Source organism: Dasypus novemcinctus, chromosome 17 (genome assembly GCF_030445035.2).
Source record: "Dasypus novemcinctus isolate mDasNov1 chromosome 17, mDasNov1.1.hap2, whole genome shotgun sequence".
Taxonomy (NCBI): domain Eukaryota; kingdom Metazoa; phylum Chordata; class Mammalia; order Cingulata; family Dasypodidae; genus Dasypus; species Dasypus novemcinctus.
Genome location: NC_080689.1, coordinates 62210455 through 62224445, shown reverse-complemented (window position 1 = coordinate 62224445; position 13991 = coordinate 62210455).

The window sequence follows — 13991 nt, the reverse complement described above, 5'->3', positions numbered from 1 at the left end:
AGAGGCTACAAGTTAATGTGAGAATACCAACTCGCTAAGTGTGAAAATCCAGGAGCAGCAGAGCAGCCTGGAGACCCTCTGCACAGCCTGGAGACCCTCTGCGCAGCCTGTGCTTCACAGGATCAGCTACAAAGGAACCAAAGTAAGTGGTAGGGAGGGTCCACCCTGGAGAGGGCAGAGTTGCTGGAACGTTAGTGCTTCTTTAACCTCAAGCATGAGTCCCATCCAGGAAAGAGCAAGGGTGGTGGAGAGAGGACATTTCCAATAAACACACCTCCTCTGTGCCCTGGCAGTAGCACAGAAGACCTGAGAAGCTATGTCCCTGCTCTCAGGTGGCTTATAATCTCTCCACCAAATTTCTCCTTTGGCAAACCAGATCTTTGTGATAAGGTGTGTGGTAATGGCAGAGTGTGCTTGTGGAAGCAGACAACCTGTTTGTGACTTCCAGCTATCACGAATGGTGTGAACCTGAAAAAGTTGCTTACCTTTCCTGAGTATCACTTGCAAAATGGGGCAATAGGATTTGCTTCACAGGGAGGATCAAATGAATCAACACAGGTAATGCACTTAAGCTAGTAGGCAACATTCAAGCATGTGTCTGACAAAACTTTCATGAACATCTACCATGTGTCAGGGGTTAAAGATGAATAAGACATGATGCCAGCTCTTGAGAAGGTTACAAGATGCAAGATGGAGACAGACCTGTGAGCAAAGTCAAATAAATTGGTGAAAGAGGTGTTAAGTTAGAAGCAAGTACTGGGATCTGAGAGGGGGATTGCAACAAGAAAGGTGAGAAGGGGGAAATGGACTTGGCTCAGTGGTTAGGGCGTCCGCCTACCACATGGGAGATCCACGGTTCAAACCCTGGACCTCCTCGACCCATGTGGAGCTGGCCCATGCACAGTGCTGATGCACACAAGGAGTGCCCTGCCACGCAGGGGTGTCCCCCATGTAGGGGAGCCCCACACGCAAGGAGTGCGCCCCTGAGGATAGCCGCCCGGCGCAAAAGAAAGTGCAGCCTGCCCAGGAATGGTGCTGCCCACACTTCCCGTGCCGCTGATGACAACAGAAGCGGACAAAGAAGCAAGACACAGCAAATAGACACAGAGAACAGACAACCGGCGGGGGGGGGGGGGGGGGGCGGGATTAAATAAAGTGAATCTTTAAAAAAAAAAAGGTGAGAAGGAACCTTTTGTGGAAGGGGGGGAAGGAAGTGTATTTATCATCTATCTAATCATGTATGTAATCTATCTATGCAAGTTTCAAAAAGCAAAACATTTACTGTATGAACTCACCCTGACATTTTATATTCTATTCTTTAAAAAAAAGAGCAAAGCTTGTCAAAACTGATAAACCAATTTTATGACCCACTAATAGGTCAGCGATTGCAGTTTGAAAAACACTGGGCTTGCCGGGTGGGCAGGGCTGGAGAGACACATGCTAGATTGGAAGGTTTCTGAGTGAGCTTGGCTTTCATCCTCCAGAAATGTGGAGGCACTGAAGGGTTTTAAGGAGAACCCGAAGGTTCTGACTTGGGTGGCTGAATGGAGGGTCCCCAACTGCGGAATTAAGGAGGAAAAGGAGCAGCAAGATTTGGACATGCTGGCTGCGGTGCTTTGGGGACATCCAAGTGGACGTCGCCTGCAGGCTGTCTGGAGTTGAGGAGAGAGGCCAGGGCTGCTGTCCTGGGCTTGGGTGCCCCGGGGATATTGGTTCTCATTGCAGCAGTGGGAGTGGTGGGGTTTGCATGAGACAAAATGCAGAAGAGGGCTGAGGGTGAGGCCAGGAATCAACCTTCAGGGGTCAAGAAGGGAAAGACCTGTGTGAACCAACTAAGGACAGGGGAATTGGGAGATGTGCATGTGTGAAGTTGGGGGTTCCTCTGGCTTTACCCAGGCTGCTTGAGGCGGGGGGTTAGATGGACGCACAGCGGGCTTGAGGAATGCTGTGGAGACGGCAAATAGTGGTAACATACAGTCTGCTTTATTGAGGAAGTGCTGGACAATATATATTGTGGGGTGAGGGGATGGGGCAGGCAGGAGGCGGCGTGTGGGGTGTTGGTCGGGGCTGGTGAGAGTTAGGCAATGTGGGAGTTGGCTGGTGGGGATTGGCTAGTGGTTGTTGGATGACGTGGCCCCAGCGAGGGGGAAGTGGGGGAGGCAGTAGGTCGGGCTTGGCGGTTAGGTGGGAACGGTTGAGAGGGCGTGGCTCGCCCATACCTCGGTGAAGAGCAGGCAGCCCGTTCACCAGGCAGGGAGGGCGGGACTCCCCCATGCCCCTGTGGAGAGCAGGAAGCCCTTCTGTTCTACCAGTTTCCTTGGCCCACCGCAGCTCGCCTAGAAAGCCTCCCCTCACATGTGGGAAAGCCAAAAGAGGAGAGAATTTCAAGACGGGAGTGATCAGTTCTGACACATGCCAGAGAGGCCATGTAAAATAAGAAATGAAAAGCATCCACTGACGCTGGGCAATTCAAAATTCATAAATGAAGTTTCGGTGGAAGCAGATCATGGTTGTTGGGCATGAACTGATCAGGTACCTGAGTCTGTCAAGGAACATAGCTGAAAGGGAAGGAGAGATGAGGGGAAGAGTAAAAAACAATGCACATCATCTATTTCTCCATTACAACATGTTTCTATTAATTATAAACAGTGTGGCAAATACTGAAAAATTGCAAGATGAGAAAACAAGCATCTGTATTGCCATGAAAATTTGCTTGACTTCCACATGAGCCCCCCCACCCGCTAATATTTTGGTGAACTTGAGAGAGTGCTTCTAGATTCAAACAGGCTTCACCTGGGGTTTACAGAAAGGAAACAGCAAAGAGGTGGAGGTTGAAGATAGGGGAGGAGAGAGGGAGGAGAGTGAAATGCACGATGAGTGACTGGCCTTGAAGAAGGTTGGGATGTACTTGAATCTCTGAGGCTGGGAGGGGAGCAGGTGTGGAAGTCGGTGTCCACCCTACTGTGCAGATGTGGGAACACGAGCCTGCAAGAGCTGCTGTTAACCACGTCTGTTTCTGGGTGGCATAGGAGGTCACTTGCTAAGGAGGAGGATGTCTGTAGGGAGCTGGGGGAGAGAAGGGATGGTTGGGAGAAGCTGCTGGAGAGATGGGGGCTGACAAAGGAGGACTTGGCAGGCAGTGCCGAGCCCCTGCTCTTTCCCCTGTTTCCAGTCGAGTCTAAGGAATCACTGGCCATGCAGACCAGTGCCTGGAAGTGTTTCATCCTTCCTGCCTCTCCTCGAGCCCCACTGCTGCCCTCCTGCTTTAGTATGGACTGAGAGGTGCTCCATCCTGGCTGCACATTGGAGTTACCCAAGTACATGCCTGGGACTCATGTACAGAAATCTGATTTCTTTTGATTGGGATGCAGCCTGAGCACCAGGAAGTCTTAAAACATGGACAGTCAGGGTGGAGTATCATTACTTTAACTATTCCTTAAGGGGCCAAATAGTAAAACTGAGACCTGTGGAGCACAGTCTCTGTCATGGCTCCTCAGCGCTCTCATCTTGCACTGCTGAAGCCGCTGAAGAGAACGTGTAAATGAATCGGCGTGGCTGCTCCAGTGACACTATTTATAAAAAGAGTCTGTTGACGAGCTGTAATTTAGCCACCCCTTGTTTGGACAACTGGTTCTGAGGCTTCAGAGAGCATAAGAATCACACGTGGCCTTGTTAAAACTCAGACTGATCAGATACAATTTCTGAAAAAGCAGGTCTGCGCTGGGCCTGAGAAGGGGCATTTCTACCAAGTTCCCAGGAGGCACGATGCTGCTCATCCAGGGAATGCACTTTGAGAACGCGTGGTCCACACAGCATGTCTCTCCCTGAGATCTTTGCAAATGGATTCTGATGGATGTTTCTGGCTGAAGCAGGATAGTCTTTTTTTTCTTGTTGCACCTGCACGCTGCACCACATTGAAATATTTACAGTGCAAATCTGCACCATCAGTAAAACCCTTCAGGGACTCCCATTGCTCACAGGGAAAAATCCAAATTCCTTCTCAAGGGCATAAGATGTAGTGCTGGAATCCTCTCCAGGCTCTTCCCCCACCCCTTGCATGCTGGCCACACCCCAGGTTTTACACAGATCAGCTCGTGCCATGCCGTTTCCTGCCTGCCTGCCTTTGCACCTGCCATTTCCCCTGTCTGTATGGCTTTTCTTGGACCTGATCAGCTGGCAAACTCTTCTGCAGTTTTTTTTTAAAGTGTTTTTCTGATTAAAAATTTTTTAAAAAATGTTAGAGCTGTTGTAGGTTTACAGGAAAATCCTGCAGAAGGTAGAGAGCTTTGCCCATGATTAACGTTTTCCCTTAGTGGGTACATTGGTTACAATTGATGAACCAACATTATTATAATCATATGACTAACTATAGTCCATAGTTTAGAGTAGGATTCACTCTTTGTATTGTACAGTTCTGTTTCCTTAAAAAAATTTTTATTGTGGTAACATATACATAACATAAAAGCTCCCATTTTAACTCTTTCAGTATATACATTCACAATATTGTGCTACCATCATCATCTTTTCTGGCTAGAAGTTTTCCTTGGCCCCAAATGGGAACTCCCTACCAACTGAGTATTAATTTCCCATTCCCCACCCCCTCAATTTTTTTTAAAGACTCATCTCAAGGAACATCTCATCCCAGATTCCCTTGCTAAGCCCGCTCCCAGCCCAGGTGACTGAGACAACACCCTCTTTCATGCCTCTATTCTAACCTGCATGTGGCGTTTAATTAGTGCATCTTCCATCCCCTTCTTACATCTGTCTCATTTCACAAGACTGTAAGTTCCTTGAGGACATGAATCATGTCTTATTGGTCTTTTTATAACAGTCCCCGGCTCATAGAAGCTAAGGCATGTCAAACAATGAATGTATGAATGTTGAAGATATGAATGAAGAAATGAGTGTTGTTGCTCCATTTCAATAGCTGCGGTAGAGGTGATACTAAAGAGTAGGATGTGGTGACAAGAAGGGAGGAAAGAGCTGAGACTTGGGGCTCCTGGTGACAGGATGAGCTCTTAGTGTGTGACACCTGTGAGGGCAGGTAGAGCAGGTGATGAGGAAGTCCTGGGATAGTCCTGGGTGTGGGCAGCCAGAGTGGATGGAGATCAAGTCAAGGAAGTAAGGGAGACTCTGGATGGATGGACAACTTCCTCAAGAGATGGTGGGAATTGAGATGGAGACTGCATGGTGGCAGTAATGAGATGGGAAATAAAGTGACATGGTCAGAAAGCACGTGTCTCAGCAGAGAGTTTTTCTGGGTAGCAGAGCCTAGTGTTGCAGGAGTATTGAGCCAGGCATCTTGAGCTGACCCTCCATGGGGAATTGGGTAGTGGGACAGGGGTGTGGTCTCAGCAGCACTTGCCCTTGGGGAACCGAGCCTCAAGGACATGGGCCTTAGTGGCCAGCCGCTGGTGGGTTCAGAAAGGCCAGCTCTGGGACATCCGCCATCAGCCCCTGGTTCCCTCTCCTCCCACCTCTGCTCCAGCTCAGCTTCTCTGGCTGTTCCTGCAAGGCTGGAAGTTCTTCAGAGGGAGCTTCTATTTTCTGATGTCAAGAAGTCTTGGAGGAGGTGAGCAGTTCTGTGTGTCCCAAGAAGCTCACCTGGCATTGGTGTCCTCTGAGGAAGAGCAGGTCAGAGCTGGGGGCTTGGGGTGGTTCTGACAGGGTTGGTGTGTGACAAGGGCCTTTGGTGCTTTGAACTTCCTCCTCTAGGGGAGGGCACAGCCCATAACCTTCATGTCTCCTGTCAGGCAGGGAACAATATTGAATTCCTCTGAGCATCTTGCACTGGAGGTGGAAACCTGGACAACAAACCCCACTGTCCTCAAAGAGTGGGGAGATTCCCGGAGGTGGACAGATGCCAGCAGCAGGGCAGGGCAGAGGTGGGTGGCGGGGTGGGCACCCTGAGAGCGTGAGGGAGCATGCTTTTCCCTCAGCCCCTCAGGTCCCTTTGGGCTTCCTCTCCAGTCATCAGTCTTGATTTTTTTTAACCCCCTCCGCTTGAGGCTTGCTTGCCATCTGCTCTTTGTCTATTCACTGAGAATTCTTCTGTGTCTCTGTATTCATTTTTGAATTTATCCCACCCCATCCTTGAGGCTTGCTTGTTGTCTGCTCTCTGTGTCCATTCACTGTGTGCTTTTCTGTGTTTCTACTTGCCTCCCTTTTTGCTGTGTCACCTTGCTGAGTCCACTCTCCGTCGTGCTTGCAGGCCAGCAGCTGTCTGTGATGTGCGGGAGAGCCTGCCTTCACAAGGAGGCCCCGGGACATGAACCCAGGGCCTCCCATATGGTAGATGGAAGCTCAACTGATTGAGCCACAGCCGCTTCCACAATCTTGACTTTTTTAAATGAAGTTGAATGTTTCATTAGTAGGATAATAAGCAATAGTTACACTATTATAGAAGGCTTATGATAACAATGTTACCCTTGAATTACATAATTTTTAGAAGTAGTTTTTATTTTCAGGTCATTTTGTGAATTCTGAATATAATAAATAGACTGTAGCCTAAGTCACGGAGTGCTTTGAAAAAAAAAGAAACAACCTGTATTATGTTTATCTGCAATCATTTGAAAGTTTATTTCAGTAGTATAGCTACAACAGGTAGCTTTTCCATTGATATTACTACAAGTAGCCATTTTAAATGTCTATCCACCACAATTTAAAATAACTATTCTGGATTAAGTTCCTTCAGATTAGTTTATTTTCATTCCTAAATAGATGTTATGTATTTCTCCAATGCTGCTCCACTCCTTCATTGAACAATTTCTGAAGGTTTACTCAGTATCTTCCTTTTTTAAAAGATTTATTTTTTATTTATTTCTCTACCCCCCCACCCCCCAGTTGTCTGTTCTCAGTGTCCATTCGCTGTGAGTTCTTGGGTTTTTTTGTTTGTTTGTTTGTTTTTGTTTCTTGTTATTGTGTCATCTTGCTGCATCAACTCTCTGTGTGTGCCGTGCCATTCCTGGGCAGGCTGCACTTTCGTGCTGGGCGGCTCTCCTTATAGGGTGCACTCCTTGCGCGTGGGGCTCCCCTCGTGGGGGCACCCCTGCGAGCCATGGCACTCCTTGCGCACATCAGCACTGTGCGTGGACCAGCTCCACACGGGTCAAGGAGGCCTAGTTTTTGAACCATGGACCTCCCATGGGGTAGGCAGATGCACTATCCACTGGGCCAAGTCCACTTCCCCAGTGTCTTTTTGTTACCACCTGGGTAACAAGATTTGTTGACAAGTCCTGGATTTTCTGCAACGACTTCATAAAGTTCTGTTGCTTCTCCTGATAAAGGAGAATAGAGTTCACTAGTAGCTTTTGCATTTTCCAAAGCACCCAGCTCATCTCGTTTGTTCAGTTTTGTCCCAACTTTGAGAAGACTAGAGGAAACAACATGTCCCAAAGCTTCCTGTGCAAAACCGCCGAGTCCTGCGTTCCAGCACTGTTTTCTGCTGTTATCTGTTCATGCTTGCCTGGGAATTTCTGCACTGAGAGCAGAGCGAGCCAGTGCGCAGCATCCAGGTGGCACTGGCAGCCCCACAGACACCCCTCGTCCACAGGTGCAGATCAATCTCAATTTTAATGTCAGTCAAACCCATGGCCATGGAGGGCATGTGAGCAGGAGACCCAGGCTTCCTGGGAAGGCCAGGCACTTACATTTGATTTGAGGAGCACCAAGGCCATCGAGGCCCAGGGTGGCCAACTGGACATGTGGGGCCGGTCTAAGGATGAATCAAGGTTATAAAAGACCTCACTAGCTCTAGTCATTTCAGTTGACATGACCGCCCAGCACACAGGGTGCTCCTGAGACTGTTGTGTGGGTGTGAAAAAGGCCGTGCTGCTTTGTGAAACATCCTGAGAAACTCTGGCCAGATATTGTCCCAGGACAGCACACCTCGTATCCAGGGCTGGGACTAGGTAGGGAAAGTCACGTGATGGGAAGCTGGGCCTCCCCGAGGGGCCCTGGCTGCTGCTTAGACCCTGGACACACCAGGGAAGGTGCAGGGAGGGGTCCAGCTCTGCAGGGAAGTGCGAGTTCTGGGGTGGAAGTTGAAAGGAAAGACCCCTCCCCTCTCCTCTCCCCAACTGGCCGCTTCACAGACACCCTCCCCATCCTTGGATCATCAGTGACTCAGGATGTCCTCAGCAGACCCAGGCCCACAGGCATCACAGCTCTGTCCCTTTTCTGGGGCTGCAAGGGGACTGGGGAGCCATGTCAATTTAGCTCCATGTGCCACAGCAGGGACAAGGGCCACTGCCTGTGTCTAGCTGAATAATGTCCCTCTGTTTCCAGGTTTTTGCACAAGGAGCAGCTGGACAACTGGCAGCACAGGAACGGGCCCACAGAGGACTGTGTCCATACTCAGCAGATGTGCAATGACATATACTGTGATGCCACCTACAGTGGGTCTGCAAGAAATCAGAGGGTCATGACGTGGCCTGAGTGCAGAGCAGAGCCGAGGGGTCCCTCCCGGCTGCCAGGTCTGGGCCTCCTCCTTGCTGCCTGCGAGCCTCTGGCCTCTGCTTGCTCTCTGGGGCTTCCACTTGGCCTCCTGGGTGTCCTGCCTTGAACTGTTGTTTAACCCTTTGGAGTCAGGATAGATAGGGACCTAAGGAGGAAGGGGCAGAAAAACCTAATAAGCCTGGCAAGAGAAACTGAGGCATTGGCCTGCTGGCTAGCATGAATGTGCTGAGCACACGGGCAAATTAGGAAGTGGCAGCTAAGAAGCACACACCCTGCAGCTTACAGCACACAGCACACACCCAGCGCCTCTGTGATCAGGAGGCAACCTCATTACATGGCAGAAAGAGGGACAGGGCAAGGGGGGCAGCACCCCCACCCCCACCCACTTTCAGGTTACCTCACGCCTCATTGACAGTGACCAGAGGCCGATCACCGGTGGTCAGCACACCATGCAGAGCTCATGGACAGCAGCCAGAAGCCAATCACCCCCCACCAGCATCCCCTAACCCAGACCCTAACCCACTAAGGGAATCGGATCACCCAGTAGAGTTCCCCTGCTGTGTCTCAAGTATGCCAATCCGGGCACACCTGGAGTTCTGTACCCCCAAAAATCAAGGACCCCATGGCAGAACTTTGTATTTTCCCCCCTTGCCTGCATCCCTGCAGGTGTACTTTCCTTCTCTTTCCTCAACTCCATTAAATTCTTTGCTTGCCTGATTAATCTGTGGCTTGTCCTTGAATTCTTTCTTGAGAAGAAGCTGAGAACCTAGATACTGGCTCTGATCACACTTTCAAGACGTTGACGCCATGTAAGCAGGGGGACCAGTGGTGTGCCCTGGTGTGCTCCTCAGTGTCCACCTCCACAACCAGCACAGGCTGTCACACAGCAGGTTCTCAGTAAACACTTGATGAATGAATGAAAGCCCTTGGCTTGTTAATTTTTTTGGTTCTATTTTTCTTTACTAAAAAGACATGAAAAACATTTGGGTCCTTACTCAAAATGGAATTTTTCTTGTTTTCATTTCATTATTGATGATGCAGACATTGCACATCTCCATCAGGACATGATACTTTATTCTGATTAAAGAAGGATCATTCTTTGTTCCAAACAAAACAGTCTTGGATAGACACTCAGGAAAATTGGCTATGCTCTCACTAAATCATTTCTTTGTTTCCATTGCTTAAGGCAGAGTTCTGAGTGGGATAAAACCTGGGGTTGAACTAAGGTGACATTCTCACCTTGTCTAGGTAATAGGCTCACTAGAAAGCAGATGCATCAGCATTTTGAACTTCTAACTAGTTCTAGTAAAAAAGGTTAGAAGGCTTGCTTCCTCCCGGCGTCAGCAGCACTCTGGCTGGCTGACAATCCTCAGGTTGCTTGGCTTTGTTATCTTTTGGAGATGCCCTCTCCTTTGTCTTGCAGCTTCCATAGACTTCCAGATTCTAGCTCCTCCCCTTGGCTTTTGCTTGTTTATCTCTTATAGCCATTGTGTGCATGCACAGGGAACCCTATGCAGATTTCTGGAGACAAGCCTCTGCAGCGTTTCTCCTCTGTAAACTTCGACTGCTCTCAGTCTCCTGAAGCTCCCATCCCACTTGGCCCTTGCCTCAGCTCAGCAAGACTGTCATGCCCTGTTTGAAAACCCCATTTTTGCATCACCACATCCAGAAAGAGCCTCCAGGAAGAAACACAGGGGGTTTCCTTGTCTCAGTTTTGCTCTGCCTGTTCAAAATCTAAAAACAATTATTTCATGTATTTTGTCCAGTTTCCTCTTTGCTCACAGCAAAAGGGCTTGTTGAATTATTCCACCATAACCAGAAGTGGTAATTTTTCTTTGATGATACCTTTTCCTGAACAGAAACTTAATTCTATGGTATTCATGTTTATCAATCTTTTAATTTATGGCATCTTAGATTTTTTTTTAATCAATCTTAGAAACTCCTGTTCTGTGCCAGGATTGAAATAACTCTTTGCTATATTCTAGTACCTATACTTGTTTGTTTATTTTTACCTTTATATAGTTAATCACCTGGAATTTGTTTTTGAGACTATTGTGAGATAGTCATCTACTTTTGCTCAAATATTAAATCATAAACTGTTCTTCACTCATTTGGAAAGCCAACTGTTAGAGGTTTCCAGTAATTAACAAGCTGTAGCTCAGTGACCTTCATATGCACTGGGGAAAGGCTACCCCCTCCCTCATAAGCCTATATGTCTAAGGATATTGCACTTCCCTGCAGTTTAAACAAAGAAACCAGGTAGAGGCAGAAGTAAAGGGAGACAGAGTACTTGGCTATGTGCATATCAGAGGGAGATGAAAACCTTCAGTTCCTGAATGTCAAAGGGAGATAAAGAAACCCTTTACTCCCTACAGATCTAAGAAATAGCCAGTCCTTCAGCATTCCAAGAAAACCTAACTCCCTATCCCACTACCCTCTAGCCATACCAGGGAAATTTTTCACCTCTAGGGCTCCCAATTGGCCCCTGCACCTCACTGGGTCCCTCAACCCTCTCCCACTGACCATCATTTCCCCACTTAGGAAAGTTCTGTATCAATTCAAAAATTCAATTCCCCCCCTTCCAGGAGTGTGCTGAAGTCTCTCTTCAGACCCCCACCATGGTGTTTTGGGGCTGAAGTCTGTTCTTCAGACCCCCTCCGATGGGAGAGCTCCTCAGTAAATTCTCTGCCTGTGGTCATATCAGTCTCCGTTTCCCAGTGAGCACTGTTTTTCTCCAACACCAACTCTATCTAATATGAAATGCATGAACTTGTTTCTGGATTCTTGACTGCATTTCACTGAGCTCACTTTTCCTTTATTGGAACCACACTGTTTTCATTGTTATAGCTTTATGTTTTGTTATCACCTGGGGCAAGCTCCTTTGACTTTTTCAAAACACTAGCTCTGTTTTTGGCCAGGTCTTGGTGACTGCTGAATTTCACTGAAGGGCCACAGGTGGCTGGCTGGAACCTTCCTACATGTGATTCTTTCTCGTTACTCTCAAGCCTGTCAGTTTCATCACAAAGCAGTCCTCCAGTCTTTTGCTAGAAAGATAGAAGCTCAGCTGCCAGTCTTCTACTGGCCTAGTGGGGTAAGGAGATGTGGCATTTTAACGTTTGTTATAGAGATGTCTCCTGAATCCCTCTGCTTTCAGCCTGGCTGTGCAAACCTCTCCTGGTATAAACCTCCTTTCTCTTCTGCAAGGGGCTAATGCCTGGTTACGGGAGGTAGAGGAGGGGATGGGTATGTCTCAATGGTCTCCATAAAACTCTTACAAACAGTTTTCCTGTTTTCAGCCTACGCTGCCTTTAGAGGTAATGGGTACTTGTGAGTTGTGAGCTTGCCAGTGTTCTATAGCATGGATTGTCCCACTTTCTACTCACTCCCCCCATTACTGCTAAATCACTTACCATTCATTTACCCATTGCTAGCCTCCAAACTTTTGTTGCCATTTCTTGTCTTCTGTTAATTCCTCTTCCATTGTCTTCATCATTATGGGGTATTCTCCTCTTTATTCCTTTACTATCATTTTAATTGTTTCTGGGAGGAAGCAGCTATGAATGTACATATTTAATCTAGCCCTTTTAACTGGAAGTTCATTATATTTTCTAATAAGATATTAGGATACTAGGGAATGGCATTGATTTTTGTCTATCTCATATGTAGCCACTTTAACCAATACAGACATCATAACTCTTATTCATTCTCATATTTGTTTCTAGTTAATTGCATTGAGTTTTCTGTGTAAATGAAATTCTATGCCAATAATGATAACCATGATTGCTCTTTTCCAGAATTTAGACCTTTTCTTTTCCTTTTGTTGTTGTATTGGTAGAGCTTCCAGAACAGTGTTGCCTGGAAGGAGTGAAAGCAGACCTTCCTGTCTCCTTCCTTCCACTAATGTGACTGTTTCTAGTTTTGCACTATTGTTTATTGCTTGTTGTTGATTTTGGATAATTACCCCTTATAAAGTAAAGAAAATTCCCTTCAGTTCCAAATCAACAAGAGAGTTTTTTTAAAATTAGGATTGAATGTTGAATGGTACAAGTGGTTTTTCAATGTCTATCAAAATACTCATCATTATCCCTTACTCTGTGAACATACTTGATCAGATTAATAGTTTCTTAATGATGAATTATCCTTGCATTTCCTGAGTAACAAACTCTTTGGTTATGGTATATTATTCTCTTAGTATGTTGTTGGATTTGTATTCCTGATAGTTTAGTCATTGTTTTCTTTTTTTTTTTTTTTCATTTACTGTTGTAGAAGTGGAGAGAGATTCAATTATTTGCATATAGAAAGGCCAGGACCCTGGAATGATCTTGGGAAGGAAAAAGATTTCAGCAAGGCCAGCAGGACCGAGGACTTGTCTGTTCAAAACCCGAGCTGCAACAACATTTTCAAGTTTCTTTTGCACAGGGTGGGGAGTCACATGGTGATTTTATGAAAAAAAAATGACTTTCTTTGTTAAGTGTTTGCCTGAGTACCAGATAGGTTTTGAGTTAGTATAAAGGTTTTGAGTTAACATATAGCCCAAATTCCCTCAGGATGCAACTTTGCATGAATATCCTTTGGGAACATTCGAAGACTAAAGGCCCTATTTTACTTAATTGAATTTCTAGGCACAGTTGGATACAGAATTAGATAATTTTGAATTCAAGCACAGGCTATATTTTATTTCCCCTTGAAGCAAAGTTTAAGTTTATTTAAGATTCAGCATCCCTATTTTGAGACTCTCTCTGGACTGACTGGTATGTATACAGAGCTTGCATTGCTAAATTGTTTCCCAGGACTGGAGTGGTTGCCATGATTATCAAGGGCAGGGCTGCACCTTCTCACTGTCCCTCAGGCACAACTTAGTTTTATCTACAAAGAGATAAACAGCCTCTCACCCATAACCTGGGGGCCACTGGCATTTACCTGCATTTCCTGTGGCTCCAGATCCATTAATTTTATTTTACCCTTAAAGGTTTTATACTTTTGTCTTAAAGAGGTGATGAAGAGTGATGCTATCTTTACTGTAACTACTTCCTGCTGGCCTTGCCTTGTAGTCATTCCGTAATGTAAGAAACAAAGATTAGATTAGTTTTCACATAAAGGAAGAAAATATTTTTTAATGTAACCTGGCAGCCTACTGCCTCAGTCTCCCACTCCCATGTTAAGCAGGAAGAAAGGAAACCAGTTGAAGCCAGTGCTATAGGCAGTCAAAAAATGACCAAGAAAGAGCTAAGTGAATACCAATTCAGTGCTAAATTCCATTCCTAATTTGACAAAGGGGAGCAAGTAAAAACTAAAATGGTTGGAATGTGATGATGGAAGCGGTGAATCACAAACTTTGGCGCGGGAAAGTTAGATCTTCTCGGATAGGCTGTCACTTCTGAAGTATCCAATCTGGAGAAACAGAGGAAGGGCTTGCGTGCTAGGCTTAGGGCTATAAATTGTGGCATTTTTGTTTGCCTGGTGCGCCAGCCACGTTTTCTGGTTGTGCGCCCCTTCTTGCAAGATTGAGAATAAATTCTTCTCCACAATCGGGA